Here is a 25,927-nt window from a genome sequence, read left to right as displayed (position 1 = left end):
ATCCATACACATGGTTACCACATAATTTATTCTTTTGATCCTGAATGCTTTAGGATGGTCTCAAGTTTACTGTCAATCGAGATTGCTTCATCCGCATTGTATTTCAACCTTTCAAATCCATCTCATGGATTACCTTGGCCAAAGCTTTGCTAAATTGAAATACAATGATATATCAACGCCAATAATCTAGAGGGGTCAATCTCATCTGAATCCATACACAGACTTCACAAGTACTTGATTGTATTAGTAGCCTTCTGTCCTTGTATTAGAAATTCAGATAGTCTGATACCAAAGCACAGTGAGTTACTTGCAAGTCACTATGGTGATATCAGGTCTAAAGGATACTTATATCTATATATTTTACAAGTAGCTCTTGACAACAGAATGCTCAGCAGGTAAGTCACTTGTTCAGTGATGATGTACCCCTACATCTCACCTGTATACCATACTAGTGTCACCACACTCCTTGGTTAAGAGGACAACCAACCCATATGACACACAATGATTACCACTCGATAAATGTTATCATCCTGTAATGATGTATCATTTGATCGCGAATATGTTTCAGAACTATATGATAAATCTTCTCTTTATCGTACACTAGCATAGTTCTAAGGACTTCATCACAGTACAAGAGTTCAAGGAAGATATTACTTTGTGATAAAAAATATTAGAATAATTTTTATTTATTAATCAATAACTCATATACAAAAAAAAACTCAATCGTCACATAATTAATTTTAGAACATAATTTTCAATAACTCCTACTTAGACTAAAGCCAATCGAGGCAGTATCTTATACCCATCTTTCATTTAAAGTCATCAAACTCTTTGATCCCGAGAGCTTCAATGAAGGGGTCGGCTAGGTTTTTCTTTCCGTCGATCTTCTGAAGCTCGACGTCACCTCGATTCACGATCTCTCGCACCAGATGATAGTAGTGTAAAATATGTTACAGCATCCGATGTAGCATTATATTTTATTTCGCATACAGAATCGACCACAGTATATTGCTTGAAACTCTTATAGCAAACAACTCCTCCATTTAGAGTAAATATGTAGCCCGACATGCTTCTGCTATCATCACAAACTGACTGAAAACTAAAATCAGTATATCCCATAAGTTTCAAATCAGTGTCTCCGTAGATAAGCCATTGGATTTTAGTATTTCTCAAATACTTAAGAATTGCTTTCGCAATCTTTCAATGCTTTTCATCTGGATCAGACTGATACCTACTCACTACCCCTAGTGAATAGGCCACATCCGGCTTCGTATATGTCATAGCATACATGATAGATCCTACTACCGAAGCATATGGTATTCTATTCATATATTCTCTCTCCTCAGAAGTTGTCGGACAATCTTTCTTGAAAAGAGTAATCCCATGGCCTATCGGCCTATCGAAAGATAGCCTTTCTTGAAATTATCTATGTTGAACCATTTGAACAAGGTATCGATATACGATGATTGGGACAATCCAAGCAATCTTCTAGATCTATCTCTATAGATCTTCATGCTAAAGATATAGGATGCTTCTCCTAAGTCTTTTATGAAGAACTGTGATGATAACCACAGCTTCACACTCTGCAAAGCTGGGATATCATTTTCTAGTAATAGTATGTCATCCATATACAGTACAAAAAAGATGACTACAGAATCGGAAGCTCACTTGTCAATACGAGACTCTTCTCCATTCCCGATGAAGCTATACATTTTGATCACCTTATCAAAATGCATGTTCCAACTCCTAGATGCCTACTTAAGTCCATAAATAGACCTATTCAGCTTGCACACTTTCAACTCATCTGTGGATGCGAACCCTTCAGGTTATGTCATATACACCTCTTTTTTTAGCTCTCCATTAAGAAAAGTGATTTTGACATCCATCTGCCAGATCTCATAATCTAAGTGTGCAGCGATTGCAAGCGTAATCCAGATGGACTTGAGCATTGCCATAGGAGAGAACATCTCATCATAGTCAATACCATAATATTGACAGTAATCCTTGACAACTAGACATGCTTTATAGGTCTCTATGTTCTCGTCCGCTCCTCTTTTCTTCTTAAAAATCTATTTACACCCTATAGATTTTATTCCTTCAGGTAGATCAACTAGTATCCATACACCATTGATCTCCATGGACTCCATCTCGAATTTCATGATGTCAAGTTATTTCTGAGAGTCGAGCTTTTGCATGGCCTTTATATAGATGATCGGATCCTCATCGTTCTCATCAAGTTTGATGGGATCATCATCTTGGATCAAAAAATTGTAGTATCTGTCTGACTGACGCGGTACTCTACCAGATCTCTTCAATGTCACCTTAACTAGCTCCAGATTTGATTCACCAATCAAATCCAATTCTATGTTTGTTGGTCTTTTCACCTCATGAACTTCATCAAGTTCAATTTTACAAGCATTAGCTCTTTCTCCAAAGAACTCCTTTTCTAAAAAGACTGTCCGGCTGCTGACAAATACCTTTTGCTCTACAGCAAGATAGAAGTAGTACTCTTTAGTTTCTTTTGGATACCCTATGAACAAGCATTTGTTGGACTTCATTTCAAGCTTATCTATCTTTAAATACTTGACATAAGCTGGACACCCGCAAACCCCAAGGTGTGAGAGCACCGATTTATGTCCAGTCTATATCTCATATGAAGTTTTATCGACAGACTTGCTAGACACTTTATTCAAAATATAGCAGACAGTTTCTAAAGTATATCCCTAGAAGGAGATTGGCAGACTCATAAAGCTCATCATGGATCGGACTATGTTTAACAAGATTCGATTCCTCCTCTCCAACATCCCATTATGTTGTCATGTTCCAAAAGGGTTTCACTGTGAGAGAATCCTATTCTCTTTCAGATATGTCAGAAACTCACTGGTGAGGTATTCACCTCCTCAGTCTGACTGAAGGATCTTAATACTCTTTTCAGTTTATTTTTCTACTTCAGTACGAAATTGTTTGAATATTTTAAATAATTTTGACTTATTCTTCATAAGATAGACATACTCATACTTCGATAGGTCATCTGTAAACATAATAAAGTAGTAGTATCCTCCTTTGGCACTTATGTTCATAGGTCCGTATACATCAGTATGTATTAGACCTAGGACATCACTAGCTCTTTCATATTTTTTTTAAAAGATGACTTAGTCATCTTACCAAGTAGATAGGACTCACAGGTAGGCAATGATTCGCAATCATCTATCTCAAGGACACATTTCTTGATCAACTTATCAATCCTATTTTTATTCACATGACCAAGCTTACAATGCCAAAGGTAGGATTCACTGACATTATCTAACTTAGAACATTTACTGGGTGTGTACATTACACTAACAGATTGTGATATTATGTATATACTATGTTTCAATTTTTCACGTATAATTATAGTATCATTCATAATGATATCACAAAAATCATCGTTTATTATAAACTTGTAACCAAATTTGGCCAAAAAACCTACAGAGATGACATTCATCAAAAAGAAAAAAATAATAATGACAATGATTTAACATGACACTACTAGACTCAAAGACAAGCTGCAAAGTTTTCAAGGCCAGAACTGGAACAAGACTTCCATCTCCAATGTTAAGGAACTGCTCGTCCTCTCAAAACTTCTTACTTACCTGCAGTTCTTGCAATGAATTACATATATTAATAGAATTTTTAGTATGTAATACCTAGGTAATAGTATCACAAATAGAGAAATTACAAAGTGTTATCATATAAGTATCTTATGAAGCAACCGCTTGCTTCTTTTTCTTGTTCTTAGGTCTGTTTGGATCAAGGATAGCTATATAAGCAGGATAATTTCTTTTTCAATGATCCAGCTTCTTACAAAAAAAGTATTCTGCCTAGCTCTTGTCAACTTTTGATAGTTTGCTCTGCTTGGGATTGGCGGCATAGGATTTTTACACTTTTTTCTTCTTTCCTCTCCTAGAGGATTGGTGCCTTACAGATGAACCTCTCATTAAATTCACTGGCTCCTTCTGGAGCTGGTGATCCTTCTCAAAAATTTATAGTAATCCCAGCAAACCATGGTAGTTTACCGCAGGCTTCGTCATTCTATAATGACTGAGAAAGGATAGGTAGAATTTCGATAGTGAATTGAGGATAGCATCCTTGCCTAACTATTCATGCAATGAAAAGTCAAGTTTATTAAGACATTCAATCTGCTCAATCATGTACAATACATGATCAGTGACTAAAGCCTCCTCTAGCATACGAGCATTGAACACTGCGTAGTGGGTTTTATATCTCTCTGCATCCTCAGGGGTGCCGAAGGACTCATTCAACATTTGAATGATCTCCTCTGACTGCGCATCCTCGAACTTACGACTCAATTCATCATTCATAGCTGTCCTCATCACACAATGCACAGTCATACAATCATTGAGTCATTTCATGTAAGTATCTCTCATGGCACGAGGAGCATTGACTGTAGGTTCTTCAGGTGCCTCATCTGTAAGGACGTATAAAATCTTCTTATGCTCTAAGATGATCTTCAATTTTCGATACCAGCTATCGAAGTTGGGTTCAATGAGCTTGTCGCTGTCCAACAGCGTACGGAGGGATAGTGTGTCGGTCATAATTGAAAGAAAATATATTAGCCTATTAGTATATAAATTATTTTTAATCTTGAAGATATAAACTTTAGTCTAAAGGTCTTTTTACTATTTTTATGAATTGGTAGCCTCTACTTCCAATTCGAAAAATTATACTAATTCTTTAATGGGTACTAGAATTCACACAGACTACATTCGGATCTGAGTGTTGCTCGACCAATCCTAGTGCATCCATGTGTAGGTTCATAACCAATTGTTTCTCCAAACAATATCTAGCGATAAGTTTTGCCCTAGGCATCCTTTCAGTAGGCGTGTGGTGCGTCCACTGAAAATCTTGATTAGATCCAACTATTAACATGATACATCAAGTGTATCCAACAAACAAATGTCCAGACCCGAGTGTAGCTCGACCAACCTGAGCATTGATCTGAAATAACATCATGATAGTAATATGATGAATGACAATTTCAATACATAATAGACACCAGGCGTGTGGTGCCTCCAATGCTTATTTGGAATATTGGACTCATTATCACATACCTTAATGTGAGGCAATGATCAAGTTATCTCATAACTTTATCACTTTATGGATCTAAATAATTTAAAGAATTTAATTTTATTGATCTGAGAATAAGAGAAGAAGTCGACCTGCAAGTTGCAAATCCTTTCACTGACTTCATCAAGTCATGTAAAAGATTAGATACAAGCTGATCTAAAGATACCTAAATCAGTCACATTGATTCAGTTTAATGGCATGGGCCTACACGAATCAACTAGTAACCTAATCAAAACATAATCTACCATGTTATCCAGATAAGTGAGATTAGTAGGAGGGATATGCCCCAAACTCACTATAGACGCATCTAGATAAATAGCTTCTAATTAAAAACTACTTGATTGAATCTGCCAAACTTATCTTAGACAGCAACTAGTTAATTAGTTTCAATTTGGTCCACCAAGAGATTCAGGCTCAACCATGGAGCCATGATCATGGTCTATTTATTAGGATCAAACACATGGACTTGATCAAACTTCAACTATTAAGATTGACTTAGAGAAATACTGATCTGATCTAATTCAACACTTGATTAGATTTAATCAATTTCTCTATGTGATCCATATGTATTTCTAACCCTAAGTCTAACCCATTAAAAGGATCTGATTCATGCTAACCCTTTGCCCATCATTTTATGTGGTGTCTTAATGATCTTCAATTCTTAAATCTAGATCATTCAAAACTTAATTTAAAATTAAGTATGTGAAACGTGTGTTTCAGTTTGTAGAACTATTCTACAAAGATTTTAGGTGAAGCATACCATATGTTTCAACACATAAAAATAATTTTTTATTATATGTTTAACAATTAAACATGCATAGGTATGATCTAAACTTCATACATACATCTCATGCATCATGACAACTTTTAGATCTATACCGATTACATCTTATGTAACATGCAACTCAGATCTAAAATAATTTTATATCTAAACTTTATCCTATTGTAATGAATCATAAATCACTTTAAATCTAATCTAAATATATTTATGATTAAAATAATATATAAAATTTAGTTTACTTTTCTTCTTCATGAAATTGGATCACAATGACATCCTTACACGTCATAAGAGAATCCATCGAATAGGCAAAAGAGATATTAATCTCTTCAATCTCCTATGACTAGATGGCTTGGTGATCTCATCAATCTGAATACTAGGCTACTAAGATCTAAAATCTAATTTCATACATAATTACATCAACATTCAATTATTGACAAAACTATTTTATGTCATGAACATATCTTTGATCTTATTAATTATGTTCCTCATCTAATCCAATTAGATTTGATGCATCATATATATTATATCAGATCTTAAATATATCTTATACTAATTATAAAATATTAATTTTAGATTTGATATTATATAAAAAATTAATTAGATACAAATATGAATGCATAAGGAATAAATTTCTGATAAAATCTGTTTTCACGCAGTGCTGAATTTTGATAGAATTCAGATCTAAATATCTATTGAAATGGATCCAATTCAGATCTGAAATAAATTACACTATTAAAATTTTATTAAAATAAATTTTAATTTACATTGTTATTCCATCAAAAATTCAGCAACAGTAGAATTCTGTTATAACAAACTTATAACAACCTCAATCAACCATTGATTAGGCACCTCTAATCCGATCAAAATCAGATTAAAAATTTTATATAAATAAATTTAAATTATATTTAATATTTTAAAAAAATCTCAATTACATCTTATGTAATTAATCTTAAAAAATTCAGTTATGCATACATGTATTTCAAGCTTGCTCTGATATCAGTTGAAGGGAAGGAAAACAGTTTCACTTCGGAAGGCCCAGATTACATTTAAAAATTTTTTTATTCATCTACATGATTAAGAATCAAATTCTTATCTAATTAGTAGTAGAACCAAAGAACAAATCTTAAAGAATCTGATATAAACCTTCGCAGAGGCCTGGATGTGTAGACCCTCTACTTCGCATGCACGTCAGATGCTGCAGGAAAGCAGGATGAACTCCAATCCAATCGCCTTCGCAACCCAATCAAATGAGGGAAGAGATATGCTGGTGTGACATCTCATACCAATAGGTGAGATGCCCAAGAAGGATCCACAATCAAGGAAAGAGGGGCAGCACCAAAAGGGAAGAGACCAAGGGAAGAAGAAGGCTCTTCTCTTCTCACGCCTCTCTTTCTCTTTCTCTCTTCTCTCAATCTAATTTTCTTCTATGCATCCATAGGTAGAGACCCTCTTTATTTTTAGATAAATTTTATGATCTAATAAGTATAGGAGTCCTAACTCAAATCTGATTTGAATTAGTCCAATACTCATAAAAGAAGGATTCCTACATGAGATAGAATTGCCATCACATATGATAACCAATTTGCACCCACTCCCTCACCCACATGGGAAGCCCCAAACTAGAACTATTCTAGGTGTTGGTCAGCCCACATGAGAAGAGAATCCCAATGCAAGTGATAATTTTTTTATCTCATCCAAAACAGATCCGATGTGAATTCAATTCGAAGCTAGTTCGAAATAATTTTGAAAATCTGTCAATCCCAAACTTTAGGACTTTTGTACCAAGTCTAACTTAGATTTTTGGATCTAATTAAGTCTAATTAATTCAGATCTAATCTAAAATTAATCAGCACTTAAATCCAATCTTTCATATGCTCCATGGATTATAGATCAAAAATTGTTCATCTCCGGGATAGAACCTGAACCTCATGTGTAGTCCTAGCTAGACATAGTCAACTCTTCAATCTCGTTTGATCCATAACTTAATTTTCAATTAAGTTAGCTTATATGTTCAATCAAGTCAAGTACTTTCAAATTGGACATATAAACATAGGTCAATTCCTTCCTACTTTGTCTGACTTGTGTGCTGACTCCATAGGTTCAAACACTATGCCGGTAGCACAAGAATCAATTCCTGCACTAATCGAGATACTATCTAGTAATGATTCTCGATATCCAAATAGGTCAAATTATCATAAAAAAATATTTCAAAATTCATATACATGGTTACCACATAATTCATCATTTTGACCTTAAATGCTCTAGGATGGTTTCAAATTAACTATCAACCGAGATTGTTTCATCTGCATTGTATTTCAATCTTTCAAATCTATCTCATAGATTATCCTGATCAAAATTTTACTAAATTGAAATACAGCGACATATCAACTCTAATAATCTGGAGGGGTCAATTCCATCTTGATCAACACGCAGACTTTATAAGTACTTGACTGTACCCAATAATCTTCCGTCACTACATTAGAAATCCAGATAGTCCGGCACCAAAGCACAGTGAGTTGCTTGCAAGTTATTATGATGATTTCAAGTCTGAAGGATACTTATATCCACATATTTCGTGAGCAGCTCTTGACAGCAGAATGCTCAGCAAGTGAGTCACTTGTTCAGTGATGATGTACCCCTACATCTCACCTGTATGCTATACCAGTATCATCACACTCTTTGGTTAAGAGGACAACCAACCCATATGACATACAATGACCTCTACTCAATAAACGTCATCATCTTGTAATGATGTATTATTTGATCGCGAATATGTTTAAGAACTATACGATAAATCCTCTTTTTATCATACACTAGCATAGCTCTAAAGACTTCATCATAGTACAAGAGTTCAAGAAAAATATTACTTTATGATGAAAAATATCAGAATAACTTTTATTCATTAATCAATAACTCATATACAAAGAGAAACTTAATCATCATACGATTGGTTTTAGGATACAATTTTCAGCAGACTCTGCATCCATTGGTGAATGGTGGGTCTGACTTAACTAAGAAATGTGCCAATAACTGTTAGATGAGATCACAGGACTTAGAGATCGAATCCACTGTATCTTACTTAGTGAAGCAATGGACAAGGTGTTGTCCACTCATTGGTTCATGTGTTACTAATAACTGTTAGGTGAGGTACATATGAATCAGCGGTAGCACAGTGAAAGAAATACAGACAGTTCTATGCATGCAATTTTAAAATTTTGCAGCAGATCTTGATAGATTAAACAATTTAACCTACATTACATGCACAAGATCTAATCTAAACTATCATGCCAAGAGCTATGATATGATTAAACATGTTATTAAGATCTGAAAATTAAAAATCTACATCGATCATATTGATGCTCTAGATTAGATCTAACCCTTAGATCTAATCAAACCTGATCTAACGGGTTCATAACTCATTATCGAAGCACCGATTTCTGATCTCCGTAATTGTATCACATAGATTGGAGTTCTTTCAGGTTACTCACAGTCGTACAAAGATGTCTGGCCTCAACAGATCATCCACACAAAGAACGATTGCTGATCAATCTCTTCGGGAGTGCTAGCTCGCGAAGATCTTTGATGGCTGATCTTCTTCTTCTTCTTTTGATCTCTTAGATACTCTAGAAAGGGAGAAGAATTAATGGAGGAAGGAAGAGAGGAGAGAGGCTATGTAGAAGAAATAAATTTTCATCTAATATCACATGGGGCGTCCAACTATTGGACCCCCTTTTTATATATGGGCTAGGGTTTAGGGTTAGAAGGAGGTGCCTACAATCTCCATGACATACCAATATGGACGTCCCATATTTTTGGTGCTATTTTTGTGTTGGCATGAAAAAGAAATCAGATTGTTTCTTTCTCATGCCATCAACCTCTTTAACACACAAAGAAAATATTTGTGGTGCCACCTTTCTTTCCCAAGAAATCTGATTTCTTTCCTTCTTATCTTCTTATCTTTGATTTGGATCAAATTCAAATCAGGAAGGAGATAAGGAACATGACTCATCATGATTGTCGCCCACCCCTCTCTGCATCCTCTTTCTCATGCCTAAAAGATTTCACATAAAACATATTTTTTTCGTTAAGGAATGACATGGATTCTAGGGCATGCGCAAGAGAGAGAATCCCAGTTGCCTGGGACTCTACGATTCTAATTTGATTCCAATCCAAATCTGATTTGGTTTGGACCCAATGAGAGGAAGAAATCTAATCAAATTAAAAATATAATATCTTCAATAAATTTCTAATCTAATTAAGAATTAACTGAATCAAATTTTGATCAAATCAGAAATAAAGTTTTCTTGCAATTAGGTTGGATCTAATCAAATCCAATCTAAGTCAAACTGAATCCAATTCAATTAGACGATCCAAATCACTTTGCTTACTCAAATTGAGTTAATTAGCAATCTAATTGCTAATAAATCTTCTATTAACAGTAGAGTCCCAGTCCAGTGGGACTCTCCTCCAGAGTCTCAATCCAATGGGACTCTACACTAGAGTCCCAATCCAGTGAGACTCTTCAGCCATTCGATCAGATCGAATCTTCTAATATTTGTGACCACATAGAGTCTCAATTCAGTGAGACTCTTCAGCCGATCAGATCAGATCTTCTAATATTTATGACCACATAGGTTTGAATCTAAGTCGGTAGTATAGGAATAAATTTCTATGCTAATCGATATAACCATCTAGCAATGGGATCTGATGTCTGGATAGGCTGAAAGATTGCAAAGCAACAAGAACCTACTGACGTATGGTTATCGTATAATTCATCATTTTGATCCTAATGCTCAAGGTGATCTAGGGTTTAACTGTCAATCCTAAAATAGTCAACCACATTATATTGCAACTTTTTAAATCCATCACATGGATTATCCTGGCCAATATTTACTAAATTAAAATATACTGATGCATTAACTCTTACTTATTCAGAGGGGTCAATCCCATCTTGACTCACGCACTGACTTGATAAGTACTAGACTATACCCAAAAATCTTCCGTCATCGAATTAAAAATTCAGATAGTCCAGCATCAAAGTACAGTGAATTGCTTACAAGTCACCCTGATGATCTCAGATTGAAAAGACACTTATGCCCATATCCTTCGTAAGCCACTCTTGATAGTAGAGTACTCTGTAATTGATCACGTTCAGTGTGAATGTACTCCTACATTCTACCTGCATGCTATACCAATATCTCCACACACTTTGGTTAAGAGGATAGCCAACCCATATGGCACACAACGACCTATACTTGATATTGCTATTATCCTATTAATAGCATATCATTTGATCGCAAACATGTTTTAAAGATTAAATGACAAATCCTCCATTATCAATTAAACATAGTCCTCAAGACTTCATCACAACAGAGGAGTTCAAAGAAGATGGACAAAATATGATGAAAAAGTCAAGTAATTTTTATTAATAAAAATTCATATATAATATACGAATATGAGCACAACGGTCAATAAGCTGATGATTGACTTTAGGATATAATTTTTAATAACTCCCACTTAGATTAAAACTAATCGATATAGAATCGTATACCCATCTTCGACTTGTAATCATCGAACTCCTTGATTCTGAGAGCTTCAGTAAATAAATCAATCAAGTTCTCTTTTCCATCGATCTTCTAAAGGTCAATGTCACCTCGATCCATGATCTTTTGGATGAAGTGGTAGTTGTGTAGCATATACTTGGTGCATTGATGGGACTTCGGCTTTTTGGCTTGAGCAATAGCTCCACTGCTGTCATAGTATAACAAGATAGAACCATCAATTGAAGGTGCCACTCTGAGCTCGTCGATGAACTTTCGTAACCACACAACTTTCTTTGCAGCATCGGATGCCGCGATATACTCCATCTCGCAAATAGAGTCGGCCATGGTGTGCTGCTTGAAACTTTTCTAATAGATTGTTCCACCATTCAGGATAAAAATATATCCCGACACACTCTTGCTATCGTCATGGTTTGACTAAAAGCTGGAGTCAGTGAATCCCACTAGTTTCAAGTCAATTTCTCCATAAATAAGCCATCGATCCTTAGTATTTCTTAAATACTTAAGGATGGTCTTCACGATCTTTTAGTGATTTTCTTCTGGATTAGACTGGTATCTACTCACTACCCCTAGTGAGTACATGTCATGGCAAACATTGTAGAACCCATTGCTGAAGCATATACAATCCTATTCATACGCTCTCTCTCCTGAGGAGTTATCGAACAATCCTTCTTCGAGAGAGAAATTTTATGGCCCATCAGGAGATAGTCTTTCTTAAAATTCTCTATGTTGAACCGCTTTAGCATGGTGTCTGTGTATATGGACTTGGACAATCCAAGTAATCTTTTTAATCCATCTCTATAGATCTTCATTCCAAAAATTTAGGATGCTTCTTTCAGGTCCTTCATGGAGAATTGAGACAATAATCAAACCTTTACTCCTTATAATGCAGAGATGTCATTTTTGATTAAAAAAAATATCATCCACATACAGAATAAGAAATACAACAATAGAGTTATTTACCCATTTATAAATGTAGGATTCTTCTCCATTCCTAATGAAGTCATACGTTTTGATAACCTTATCAAAATACATGTTCCAACTCTTAGATGTCTGCTTCAATCTATAGATAGATGTCTGAAGCTTACATACTTTAAACTCATCTGCGGATGTGAAATCTTTAGGCTGTATCATATACACCTCTTCTTCTAGCTTTCTATTTAGAAAATTATTTTCACATCCATTTACTAAATTTCATAGTCGATATGGGCTGCTATCGCAAGCATAATCTGAATGGATTTGAGAATTGCCGCAAAAAAAAATATCTCATCATAGTCAATACTATAATACTGACAATAATCTTTGGCAACCAAATAGACTTTATAGGTCTCCACCTTCCCGTCTGTATCCCTTTTTCTTTTGAAGATCCATTTGCACCCTATGGGTTTAACCCCTTTAGGTGGATCAACTAATATCCACACATCATTGACCTTCATAGACTCCATTTCAAACTTTATAGCTTCAAGCTATTTATTAGAGTCGGACCTCTACGTTGCATCCATATAGGTGATCGGATTCTCATTATTCTCATCGAGTTCAATAGGATCCCCATCTCAGATCAAGAAATCATAGTATTTGTCTGGTTGATGCGATACTCTATCGAATCTTCTTAATGGTGCCTCCATAATAAGTTTTGGATTTGACATCATCAAATTCGATTCCTTGGGTTCACTAAAATGTGTCAGTTTTACCTATTGAACTTCATCATGTTCAATCTTAGAGGCATTAATTTCTTCTCTAAGAAATTTCTTTCTAAAAAGACTGTCCTAAGGCTGACAAATATTTTTTGTTCATCAGCAAGATAGAAATAATACTCCATAATTTTTTTGAGATACGCTATAAAAATATATTTGTCAGACCTGGCTCTGAGTTTATCCATTTTCAAATGTTTAACATAAGTCGGACACCTTCAAACCCTAAGGTGAGAGAGTACTAGCTTACATCCCATCCACATCTCATGTGGTATTTTACTCATAGATTTACTAGGAACCCTATTAAGCATATAGCAAGCTAACTCGAGTGTATATCTCCAAAAAGAGATTGACAGATTAGAAAAGCCCATCTAGATCAAACCATGTCCAACAGGATTCGATTTCTTCTTTCTGACACACCATTGTGTTGTGGCATTTCAGGAGGTGTCCATTATGAGAGAATCTCATTCTTCTCTAGATATGTCAGAAATTTATCAAAAAGATATTCACCTTTCGATCTAATCGAAGAGTTTTAATATTCTTTCCAGTTTGTTTCTTTACCTCAATACGAAATCATTTGAACATTTCAAACGATTCAGATTTATGTTTTATCACGTAGATGTACCCATATCTAGATAGGTCATCTGTGAATATAATGAAACAGTGGTACCCTCCTCTAGCACTAGTACTCATGGGTCTACATACATCAGTATGTACAAGATCCAAAACATCACTAGCTCATTCATCTTTTTCAGTAAAAGATGACTTGGTCATCATTTCAAGTAAACAAGACTTATAGATAGACAATGATTTATAATCATTGTCATCCAGAATTTTCTCTTGAGCTAACCTATTCATTCTATTCTTGTTAATATGACCTAGCTTACAATGCCAAAGGTAGGCATCCATGACATTAACTATTCTAGGGTGTTTATTCAACATGTACATTACATTAGGTCGTGATATAATATAAATATCATTATTCAACTATCCACGTATCATAGTAACACCATTCAAAATGATATCATAAAAGTTTTTTTTTTTGAAATCTCATAATTTGCTTTAACCAAAAGGCCTACAGAAATTACATTCAATAAGAAACTAGGACAGAAATGACAATCACTAAGAACAATAGAATGAGAATTGAATACAAGCTTGATAATTCCTAAAACTAGAATTGAAACTAATCTTCTATCTCCAACATTCAAAAATCTGATGCTATCTCCAAATCTCCTACTAATCTGAAGTCCTTGCAATGAATTACCAATGTTAATAAGACTATCAGTATCCAATATCCAGATCATTGTATTAAAAATTAAGAAGTTACAAGATATTATTACACAATTACCTTATCCAGCAATTGATTGTTTCTTTTTATTCGGCCTGTTCAAGTCAAGAAAAGTTATGTTTTGAGGATAATTTCTGTTGGGTATAAAATCCCCCCCCATCGAAGTTCGTGTCAGGAGTGACCACTCAGGGATTCTACCGACGTCCGACCTTCGGCGACATCTCTCCTGCGGCCGAGCCTCCGCAGCATTCCCAAGTTCTGCCGACGGATAAACCCCCACCAGCGTCGACCAGATTCTTCACGACTGCAGGAAGACTTCGTCTGGACTCCTACAGGAGCCGGACTTCATCCCCGACTTCAATTGCAGGTAGACTTCGTCCGGACTCCTACGGAAGCCAGACTTCATCCCCGACTTCAATTGCAGGTAGACTTCGTCTGGACTCCTACGGGAGCCGGACTTCGTCTCCGACTTCAATTGTAGGTAGACTTCATCCGACTCCTACGAGAGCCAGACTTCATCCCCGACTTCAATTGCAGGTAGACTTCATCCGAACTCCTACGGGAGCCAGACTTCATCCCCGAATTCAATTACAGGTAGACTTCATCCGGACTCCTATGGGAGCCGGACTCCATCCCCAGCTCCGACTGCAGGAAGACTTCGTCCGGACTCCTACGAGAGCCGGACTTCATCTCCGACTCCGACTACAGGAAGACTTCATCCGGACTCCTACGGGAGTCGGACTTCATCTCCGACTTCAATTGCAGGTAGACTTCGTCCGGACTCCTACGGGAGCCGGACTTCATCTCTGACTTCAATTACAGGAAGACTTCGTCCGGACTCCTACGGGAGCTGGACTTCATCCCCGACTTCAATTGCAGGTAGACTTCGTCCGGACTCCTACGGGAGCCGGACTTCGCCCCGACTTCAATTGCAGGTAGACTTCATCCGGACTCCTACGGGAGTCGGACTTCATCCCCGACTTCAATTGCAGGTAGATTTCATCCGGACTCCTATGAGAGCTGGACTCCATCCCTGGCTCTGACTGCAGGAAGACTTCGTCTGGACTCCTACGGGAGCCGGACTTCATCCCCGACTCTGACTGTAGGAAGACTTCGTCCGAACTCCTACGGGAGCCGGACTTCATCCCCAACTCTGACTGCAGGAAGGCTTCGTCCGGACTCCTACAGGAGCCGGACTTCATCCCTGACTCCGACTACAGGGAGACTTCGTCCGGACTCCTATGGGAGCCGGACTTCATCTACAGAAAGCCTCTGACTGGGCTCCTACAGCAAATGGCCCTCGCCTATAGTACTAACACTCAAGGCACCCAACGGTAGACGGCCTGCCAGCAACATCCGAACTCCTTTCAGATGGATAGCCACCTCTCTTTGTCAGGCACTTCAATCGAGCTTCGGTTGACAGGCCTGGACTCTCTGACAGGCCACAGTAATGGCCATGACCCTGCTCCACCTCCTGCGATGAATTCTGCACGGCTCCACCACTCCCCATAACAGGCTCCACGTGGCAGGCCACAGTAATGGCCACGATTCTGCTCCACTTCCTGCGACGGATACTGCGCGGCTCCACCACTCCCTGGCGAGTCGTGACAATGGATGCCGCTCCACTCTCCGCAACAGACTCCACGTGGTGAGCCATGGTGATGACCATGACTCCACCCCATTACTCTTCATAATAAACTCCTCCTGGCCCCGAGCGACCCACTACTAGGCGGTTACAAACGTCGCTATCAATCAGTTGCTCCCTCCGCCTATAAAAAGGAGGGGTCCAGATACGTTATTCTCTAAGCCCTAATTTCTGTCTCAAAACTCTGCTAAAATTTTCGTTCGAGTACTCCATTCTTGTTGAGGCAGAGAACTGACTTGAGCGTCGGAGGGTCTTGCCGGAGCACCCCCAACTCCGGTTTAGACTTCCTTTGCAGGTCCCGACGGTGACCGCGACTCCCTCGACTCCAGCTTCTCTGACGCAGGTGGATTTTTACACCAACAGAATTGGCGCTAGAGGAAGGGCGTGTGTCTTCGCAGTACCTTTGTTCTTAAAGGAACGCTCAACGGGATCACCTCCGGTCATCTTCTCCGATATCTTCTCCTCCAGTTTCCTGCTTGGCCTCCACTTGATGCCTCCCCGAAGGGCATCCTCTGGACGGTCAACGGCCTCCACGGCTAGGTCTCAGTGAGCTCCACAAGCCCCGACCCCATCTCCAACCTTCCAAGCTCCTCCTCCTCTGGCAACAGCAGTCGACATGGAGTAGTCTGATGATCGACCTCCGACAGATTTCGCCAACACCATCTCGGGAGAATCCCGGCAGGAAACAACCGATGTATTGGTCGGACCTCTTAAGCGACAAAGAATTGGAGAATTCATAACCTTTACTGAAGAAGATGCTCGGGGAGTTCAATTTTCTCATGACGATGCAGTTGTAGTTTTTTTAAATATAGCTAATTACGATATCCGCCGCATTCTTGTCGACAATGAAAGTTCAGCCGACATTTTGTTCTATGACACCTTCTCAAAAATGTCCATCCTTGACGGTCATTTGGGGCCGATTAGCTCCCCCTTGGTAGGGTTTACCGGCGATGCTGTCCCGATAGAGGGGGTAATAACTTTGACTGTGGTTGTGGATCGATATCCAAGACAATCCAGGGCTTTGGTGAATTTTCTGATGGTGAAGGTGCCGTCAGCCTACAACGCTATCCTCGGCCGACCTGGTCTCAACGCTCTCCGGGCCGTGGTGTCAACCTATCATTTGAAATTGAAATTCCCTACTAACCAGGGGGTCGGAGAAGTTAGGGGAGACCAGGCCCTGGCCAGACACTGCTACAACATAGCCTTGCAAAGAAGTGACCAATCTGACCTCTGTCCGATTGATGGATTGGATGCCCGCGATGATCTCACTGAGGAAAGGGGTGGCCCAATCAAAGACCTGGTTTCGATCCCTTTGAACGATGGGGATACGGGGCATGTGGTGAAGATCGGCTCCAACCTGGGGGAAGAGGTGCGGACGCAGCTCATTGATTTTCTACGAAAGAATACGGATGTTTTCGCTTGGGTCCCAGCAGACATGCCAGGGATTGATGCAGAAGTCATGGAACATCGTCTGGCCGTTGATCCAAAGCATCGACCGACGAAGGAAAAAATTTGAGGTCATGCACCGGAGAGGCAGAAAGCGATAGCCGAGGAAGTGGACAAACTCCTGAAAGCCGGATTCATTAGAGAAGTCAATTATCCTGACTGGATTTTCAACGTCGTCCTAGTCAAAAAGGCAAACGACAAGTGGAGGATGTGTATAGACTTCAAAAAGCTGAAAAAAGTCTGTCCGAAGGACAGCTACCCTCTGTCCAGAATTGATCAACTGGTGGATGCAACCTCGGGCCATGAGCTTCTCACCTTTATGGATGCATTCTCCGGCTATAATCAAATCAGGATGGCGCCAGAAGACGAAGAAAAGACTGCTTTCATTACTAACCGTGGTCTTTACTGTTACAGGGTCATGCCTTTCGGCCTCAAAAATGCAGGTGCGACCTATCAGCAGCTGGTGAATAAAATCTTCAAGGAGCAGATCGGTCGCAACATGGAGGTCTACGTGGATGACATTCTCATGAAAAGCAAATCTTCCATGAACCACGTCGCCGACCTCGAAGAGACCTTCGGTGCCCTCCAAAAATATAAGATGAAGCTGAACCCGATTAAGTGTGCTTTCGGAGTGACCTCGGGGAAGTTCCTGGACTTCATGGTATCGGGGCATGGAATTGAGGCCAATCCAGAGAAAATTCGTGCCATCTAGGAGATGGCCGCCCCGAAGTCGATAAAAGAGGTTCAGCGCCTTACAGGGAGGGTGGCAGCCCTGAATCACTTCATTGCGAGGTCGGCCGAACGGTGCTTACCCTTCTTCTAAACCCTCAAGCGGCCGAAGGACTTTTGTTGGACCACTGAGTGCCAACAGGCATTCGAAGAACTAAGGAGCTACCTCGGCTCACCTCCACTGTTGGCGAAGCCCGAGCCTGGAGAAGAGCTATTCTTGTACCTGGAGGTCTCTCCTATGGCTCTCGCAGCAGTTCTCGTCAAGGAAGAAGCAAAAATTCAACGGTCGATCTACTACATCAGTCGCGCGTTGAGAGACGCCGAAACCAGGTATACTAAATTAGAGAAGCTAACTTACACCCTGTTGATTACAGCCTAGAGGCTCTGACCCTACTTTCAAGGACACACCGTAATGTTGCTCACCGACCAGTCGATCAAGGCGATCCTGCACCGCACAAATGCCTCCGGGAGGATAGCGAAATGGGTGATCGAGCTCACAGAATTCGACATCAACTATCGACCCAGATCGGTAGTGAAAGCCTAGATATTGATAGATTTTATAGTAGAATGCACTATCTCGGAGGAAGCCAAACCTGAACAGGGTGAAATTGACGGCCTGAAGCTCCGACCGAACTCCTCCGAAGAAGAAGCAGCCCCCCTCGATTGCTTTTGGGCCCTCTACATGGACGGATCCTCCAACATGTCGGGTGCAGGCACGGGCCTGATCTTGATCAGTCTGGAGGGAATTATCGTAGAGTACGCTCTGCGCTTCGAGTTCCCCGCAACTAACAATGGAGCAGAATACGAAGCTCTGATCGCAGGGTTGAGGATCGCCAAAGAATTGGGAGTAGATCGGCTCCAAGTTCACAGCGACTCCCAATTGGTAGTGGGATAAGTCAGCGGAAACTATGAAGCACAGGAGGACAGCATAGCTAAGTATCTTGAAAAGGTAAAGGAGCTCGTCCCCTCCTTTAGTAGCTTCCACCTCAGGCAGATTCCAAGAATGGAAAATGCCAAGGCCGATCTTCTCTCCAAGCTGGCTACGCTGGCTTCGACTGAATTATCCAAGGGTGTTCTCTTTGAAGTTCTAAAGTGCCCAAGTATGGAAGAATCACGACCCGTGATGGAAATTGATCATGAGCCCAGTTGGATCGACCCACTGGTGGCATATCTCAAGGATGGAGTTCTCCTTCATGATGAAAAAGAAGCTCGAAAGCTCAGAAATCAAGCCTCCCGATACATCCTTTATGAGGACAAGCTGTATAAGAGATCATACTCTTTGCCCCTTTTAAAATATCTCTGGCCTTCGAAAGCTGACTACGCCTTGTGGGAGGTGCATGAGGAAATCTGCGGAAGCCATCTAGGGGCTAGATCCTTATCCCACAAGTTGCTCCGCCAAGGGTATTACTGGCTGACAATGTATCGTGACTCCATTGAATACGTCAGAAAGTGTGACCGATGTTAGAGGTATGCCAACCTCTAGAGACAGCCCACCGCTGAGCTTACACCCTTGAGTGCCCCATGGCCGTTTGTGCAATGGGGAATGGATATCCTTGGACCCTTTCCCATGGCGTCGGGGCAGAGAAAGTTCCTTCTGGTAGCAATTGACTATTTCACCAAGTGGGTCGAAGCCGAACCGCTGGCGAAAATCACAGAAGCTAAAGTACAAGACTTCATCTGGAAGTCAATCGTTTGCAGGTTCGGCCTGCCGAGAACCCTAATTACTGATAACGGGTGGCAATTTGTGGGAGTGAGATTCGCCAAATTTTATGAAGACCTAAACATCTCCCATAACTTCACATCGGTAGCCCATCCTCAGGCGAACGGCGAAGCCGAAGTGACCAACAGAACTCTGCTGCAAGGGATCAAGACAAGGCTCGAAAAGGCAAAGGAAACTTAGGCAGACGAACTTTACCATGTGTTGTGGGCGTACTGAACTACCCAAAGACTGCCCACGGGGGAGACCCCCTTCGCTCTAGCCTTCGGCACGGAGGCTGTTATCCCAATTGACCTCAAGCTTCCGTCGGCACGAGTCGTGGCATGCGACGAACATCACAATTCGCAAGGTCTTAAAGCCAACCTCGACTTGCTGGAAGAAAAGTGGGAGGTAGCTCAAATTCGGATGGTAGCCTACAGACAGAAAGTCGCCCGCTATTACAATTCTCGGGTCAAAAATAAGTCTTTAGAGCAGGAGACCTAGTGCTTCGATGAGCCACTGTCTCGCAACCTCAGGATCGAGGGAAGCTTGCCCCAAATTGGGAAGGCCCATACGATGTCAAGGAAGTAGTCTGGTCCGAAACTTATTACCTCAAGGAGCTCGGAGGAGCAGACCTCCCGCGACCATGGAGCTCGAAAAATTTATGAATGTATTACCGATAACTTTATTTTAAATAAAAGTCTTATATCCACATATCTTCTCTCTTGGCACGAGCCTATATCGACAGGACGATCGAAACAAACTGTGTCGAGAGCAGGAGGGGAACTTCACCTCGACAAAGTCGAAGGCCTGGTTACATTTAGATCGGATGGGGGGAGAGGCCCTGCAACGCCTATATGTGCCCCCAGAGCCATGTTAGGAACAGGAGGAGAACCTCATCCTAACATGAGCAAAGTTGAAGGCCTGGTTACATTTAGACCGGATGGGGGGAGAGGCCCTGCAACGCCCATATGTGCCCCCAGAGCCATGTTAGGAATAGGAGGAGAACCTCATCCTAACATGAGCAAAGTCGAAGGCCCGATTACATTTAGATCGGATGGAGGGAGAGACCCAGCAACGCCCATATGTGCCCCCACAGTCATGTTAGGAACAGGAGGAGAACCTCATCCTAACATGAGCAAAGTCGAAGGCTCGGTTACATTTAGACCGGATGGGGGGAGAGGCCCTGCAATGCCCTTATGTGCCCACACAGCCACGTTAGAGACAGGAGGAGAACCTCGCCCTAACTTGAACAAAGTCGAAGGTCCGGTTACACTTAGATCGGATGGGGAGAGAGGCCCTACAATGCCCATATGTGCCCCCATAGCCCTGTTAGAGACAAGAGGAGGACCTCATCCTAACCAGAGCTGAAATCGATTACGTCAGAAATAGGGGAAGAACCTCGTCCTGACACCAATTAAGATCTGATCATTCAAGATCGGATGGAAAAAAGGAAACCTTCCCAGCAACCCCTCCGCGCTCCCGCGACCCCATTAAGAGAAGGGGGAACTAAGAGCAGGGAGAAAACCCTCACTCGAAAAAAAAAAGAAAGGGGGAGGGGTTAAAAAGGAAAGCGATGAACTACATCAGCGACAACTGAAAAATAATTTACATTAAAAATACAGGGAATCTCGTCTCGACGAGGATGGGGGTTCTCATCAAAATCTCCGATCTCCAAAAGAGCTCTCAACACGGGCCAAGGATAAGACGGCTTCCTCAGGATGATGAGAAGCTTAGACCTTCGAGCTCGAACTCTAAAATAAGGCGTCAAACTTGAGCGGTCCCAGACAAATCAGCGGCCACAAACAGAGAGATGGGTCAATGCGACAGTGATCGGGTACCTCCGAATGGCATCGATATCGAGCGAGGCAAAAGCCGAAGGAAGATCGGCAAACGATAATTCAACACGTAAGTAAAAGAGGTAGCGAAAATCTCCTTCTCATGTTATTTACTAAATATGCATTACAGAGTCCTTAAGGCTGAAGAAGAAAAGAAAAAGAGGAGGGGAATACAACAATAACAATAGCGAATGAAAGAAGCTCGGCAAGCGACGATTTGATGCAAAGTGCGGACAAGCAGCATTTTCCAGTGCGTGTGATAAACCCCTCGGCTCTCGCCCCCCGCCTCGTTCCGCTCCATCATCGAAACCCCAACCCTAGGGGGAAAAGGGGGGGATAGAATTCAAGGGGCAGCGACGGCGGCGGCAGCAGCGACGATGACCAACATCAGGAAGAATCGAAAGTACCCCGAAGGCCGTGATGGCGTCGGAGGTATGCACCACCACCGTGTGCTCCACGACGACCACCATCTTAGGTACTTTGGCAAGGTCGACATGCGCTACTTCCACCATCCCCGTAACAAGTTCTACTGCCCCACCATCAGCACCGACCGCTTCTGGTCTCTCAGCCCCGACGATGTCAAGAAATCTGCCATAGCTTATGATGACAACTCTGCCCTCTTGACCGGTGTCACCCCGTTCAACTACTCTGAAATTCTTAAGCGGAATGCACTCACCGGTTATTTTCATTATTAAATCTCTGTTGTCGAAGGAATTCTCCCTCGAGCCCCCTTTGAGGTGGTGGGAACCCTCAGTGACAGTTCGACAGTCGGAGAATTCGCAGGCTGCTATTTTCCCCCTCCTACTCCTCTCGATCCGTGGCATCCTCTCGAGATTGGCCTCTGAGGCAGAAGCCCCGACGGGAGAACCCCTCGGCTTGAATGCCAAGATTTTCGAGGGCGGTCGTGTGCAGAATTCAAGGAAACGACTTCGACTGTGAAAATTTTTCTGTACTTCCTTCGTTCGAAACTCGAACTCGAAAGTAGGAGGACTAGTGTTGGGTATAAAATCCCTCCCAGCCAAAGTTCGTGTCAGGAGTGACCACTCAGAGATTCTACCGGCGTCCGACCTTCGGTGACATCTCTCCTACGGTCAAGCCTTCGCAGCATTGTCAAGTTTTGCCGACGGATAAACCCCCACCAGCGTCGACCAGATTCTTCATGACTACAGGAAGACTTCGTCCGGACTCCTACGGGAGCCGGACTTCATCCCCGACTTCAATTGCAGGTAGACTTTGTTCGGACTCCTACGGGAGCCGGACTTCATCCCCGACTTTAATTGCAGGTAGACTTCGTCCGGACTCCTACGGGAGTCGGACTTCATCTCCGACTTCAATTGTAGGTAGACTTCGTCCGGACCCCTATGGGAGCCGGACTTCATTCCCGACTTCAATTATAGGTAGACTTCGTCCGGACTCCTATGGGAGCCGGACTTCATCTACAGAAAGCCTCTGACTGGGCTCCTACAGCAAATGGCCCTCGCCTATAGTACTAACGCTCAAAGCACCCAACGGTAGATGGCCCGCCAGCAACATCCGAACTCCTTTCAGATGGATAGCCACCTCTCTTCGTCAGGCACTTCAACTGGGCTTTGGTCGACAGGCCTGCACTCCCTGATAGGCCACAGTAATGGCCACGACTCTGCTCCACCTCCTGCGATGAATTCTGTGCGGCTCCACCACTCCCCGTAACAGGCTCCACACGGCAGGCCATAGTAATGGCCACGATTCTGCTCTACTTCCTACGATGGATACTATGCGGCTCCACCACTCCCTGGCGAGTCACGACAACGGACGCCGCTCCACTCTCCGCAATAGACTCCACGTGGCAAGCCATGGTGACAGCCACGACTCTACCCCATTACTCTTCATAATAAACTCCTCCTGGCCCCGAGCGGTCCACTATTAGGCGGTTACAAATATCGCTATCAATCTATTGCTCCCTCTGCCCATAAAAAGGGGGGGCCCCAGATACGTTATTCTCTAAGCCCTAATTTTCATCTCAAAATTCTGCTAAAATTTTTGTTCGAGTACTCCATTCTTGTTGAGGTAGAGAACTGACTTGAGCATCGGAGGGTCTTGCCGGAGCACCCCCAACTCCGGTTTAGACTTCCTTTGCAGGTCCCGACAGCGACCGCGACTCCCTCAACTCTTCAATCTCGTTTGATCCATAACTTAATTTTTAATTAAGTTAGCTTATATGTTCAATCAAGTCAAATACTTTCAAATTGGATATATAAATATTGGTCAATTCCTTCCTACTTTGTCTAACTTGTGTGCTGACTCCATAGGTTCAAACACTATGCCGGTAGCACAAGAATCAATTCCTGCACTAATCGAGATACCATCTAGTAATGGTTCTCGATATCCAAATAGGTCAAATTATCATAAAAAAATATTTTAAAATTCATATACATGGTTATCACATAATTCATCATTTTGACCTTAAATGCTCTAGGATGGTTTCAAATTAACTGTCAACCGAGATTGTTTTATCTGCATTATATTTCAATCTTTCAAATCTATCTCATAAATTATCCTGATCAAAATTTTACTAAATTGAAATACAACGACATATCAACTCTAATAATCTGGAGGGGTCAATTCTATCTTGATCCACACACAGACTTTATAAGTACTTGACTGTACCCAATAATCTTCCGTCACTACATTAGAAATCCAGATAGTCCGGCACCAAAGCACAGTGAGTTGCTTGCAAGTTATTATGACGATCTCAAGTCTGAAAGATACTTATATCCATATATTTCGTGAGCAGCTCTTGACAGTAGAATGCTCAACAAGTGAGTCACTTGTTCAGTGATGATGTACCCTTACATCTCACCTGTATGCTATACCAGTATCATCACACTCTTTGGTTAAGAGGACAACCAACCCATATGACATACAATGACCTCCACTCGATAAACATCATCATCTTGTAATGATGTATCATTTGATCGCGAATATGTTTAAGAACTATATGATAAATTTTCTTTTTATCGTACACTAGTATAGCTTTAAGGACTTCATCATAGTATAAGAATTCCAGAAAAATATTACTTTATGATGAAAAATATCAGAATAACTTTTATTTATTAATCAATAACTCATATACAAAGAGAAACTTAATCATCATACGATTGGTTTTAGGATACAATTTTCAACAGGCTCTACATCCGTTGGTGAATGGTGGGTCTGACTTAACTAAGAAATATGCCAATAACTGTTAGATGAGATCACAGGACTTAGAGATCGAATCCTCTGTATCTTATTTAGTGAAGCAATGGACAAGGTGTTGTCCACTCATTGGTTCATGTGTTACTAATAACTGTTAGGTGAGGTACATATGAATCAGCGGTAGCACAGTGAAAGAAATACAGGCAGTTCTATGCATGCAATTTTAAAATTTTGCAGTAGAACTTGAAAGATTAAACAATTTAACCTACATTACATGCACAAGATCTAATCTAAACTATCATGCCAAGAGCTATGATATGATTAAACATGTTATTAAGATCTGAAAATTAAAAATCTACATCGATCATATTGATGCTCTAGATTAGATCTAACCCTTAGATCTAATCAAACCTGATCTAACGGGTTCATAACTTATTATCGAAGCACAGATTGCTGATCTTTGTAATTGTATCACATAGATTGGAGTTCTTTCAGGTTACTCACAGTCATACAAAGATGTCTGGCCTCAACAGATCATCCACACAAAGAACGATTGCTGATCAATCTCTTCGGGAGTGCTAGCTCGCGAAGATCTTTGATGGCTGATCTTCATCTTCTTCTTTTGATCTCTTAGATACTCTAGAAAGGGAGAAGAATTAATGGAGGAAGGAAGAGAGGAGAGAGGCTATGTAGAAGAAATAAATTTTCATCTAATATCACATGGGGCGTCCAACTATTGGACCCCCTTTTTATATATGGGCTAGGGTTTAGGGTTAGAAGGAGGTGCCTACAATCTCCATGACATACCAATATGGACGTCCCATATTTTTGGTGCTATTTTTGTGTTGGAATGAAAAAGAAATCAGATTGTTTCTTTCTCATGCCATCAACCTCTTTAACACACAAAGAAAATATTTGTGGTGCCACCTTTCTTTCCCAAGAAATCTGATT

This window comes from Elaeis guineensis, chromosome 10, assembly GCF_000442705.2.
Source record: "Elaeis guineensis isolate ETL-2024a chromosome 10, EG11, whole genome shotgun sequence".
NCBI lineage: Eukaryota > Viridiplantae > Streptophyta > Magnoliopsida > Arecales > Arecaceae > Elaeis > Elaeis guineensis.
This window is presented reverse-complemented; position numbering follows the sequence as displayed.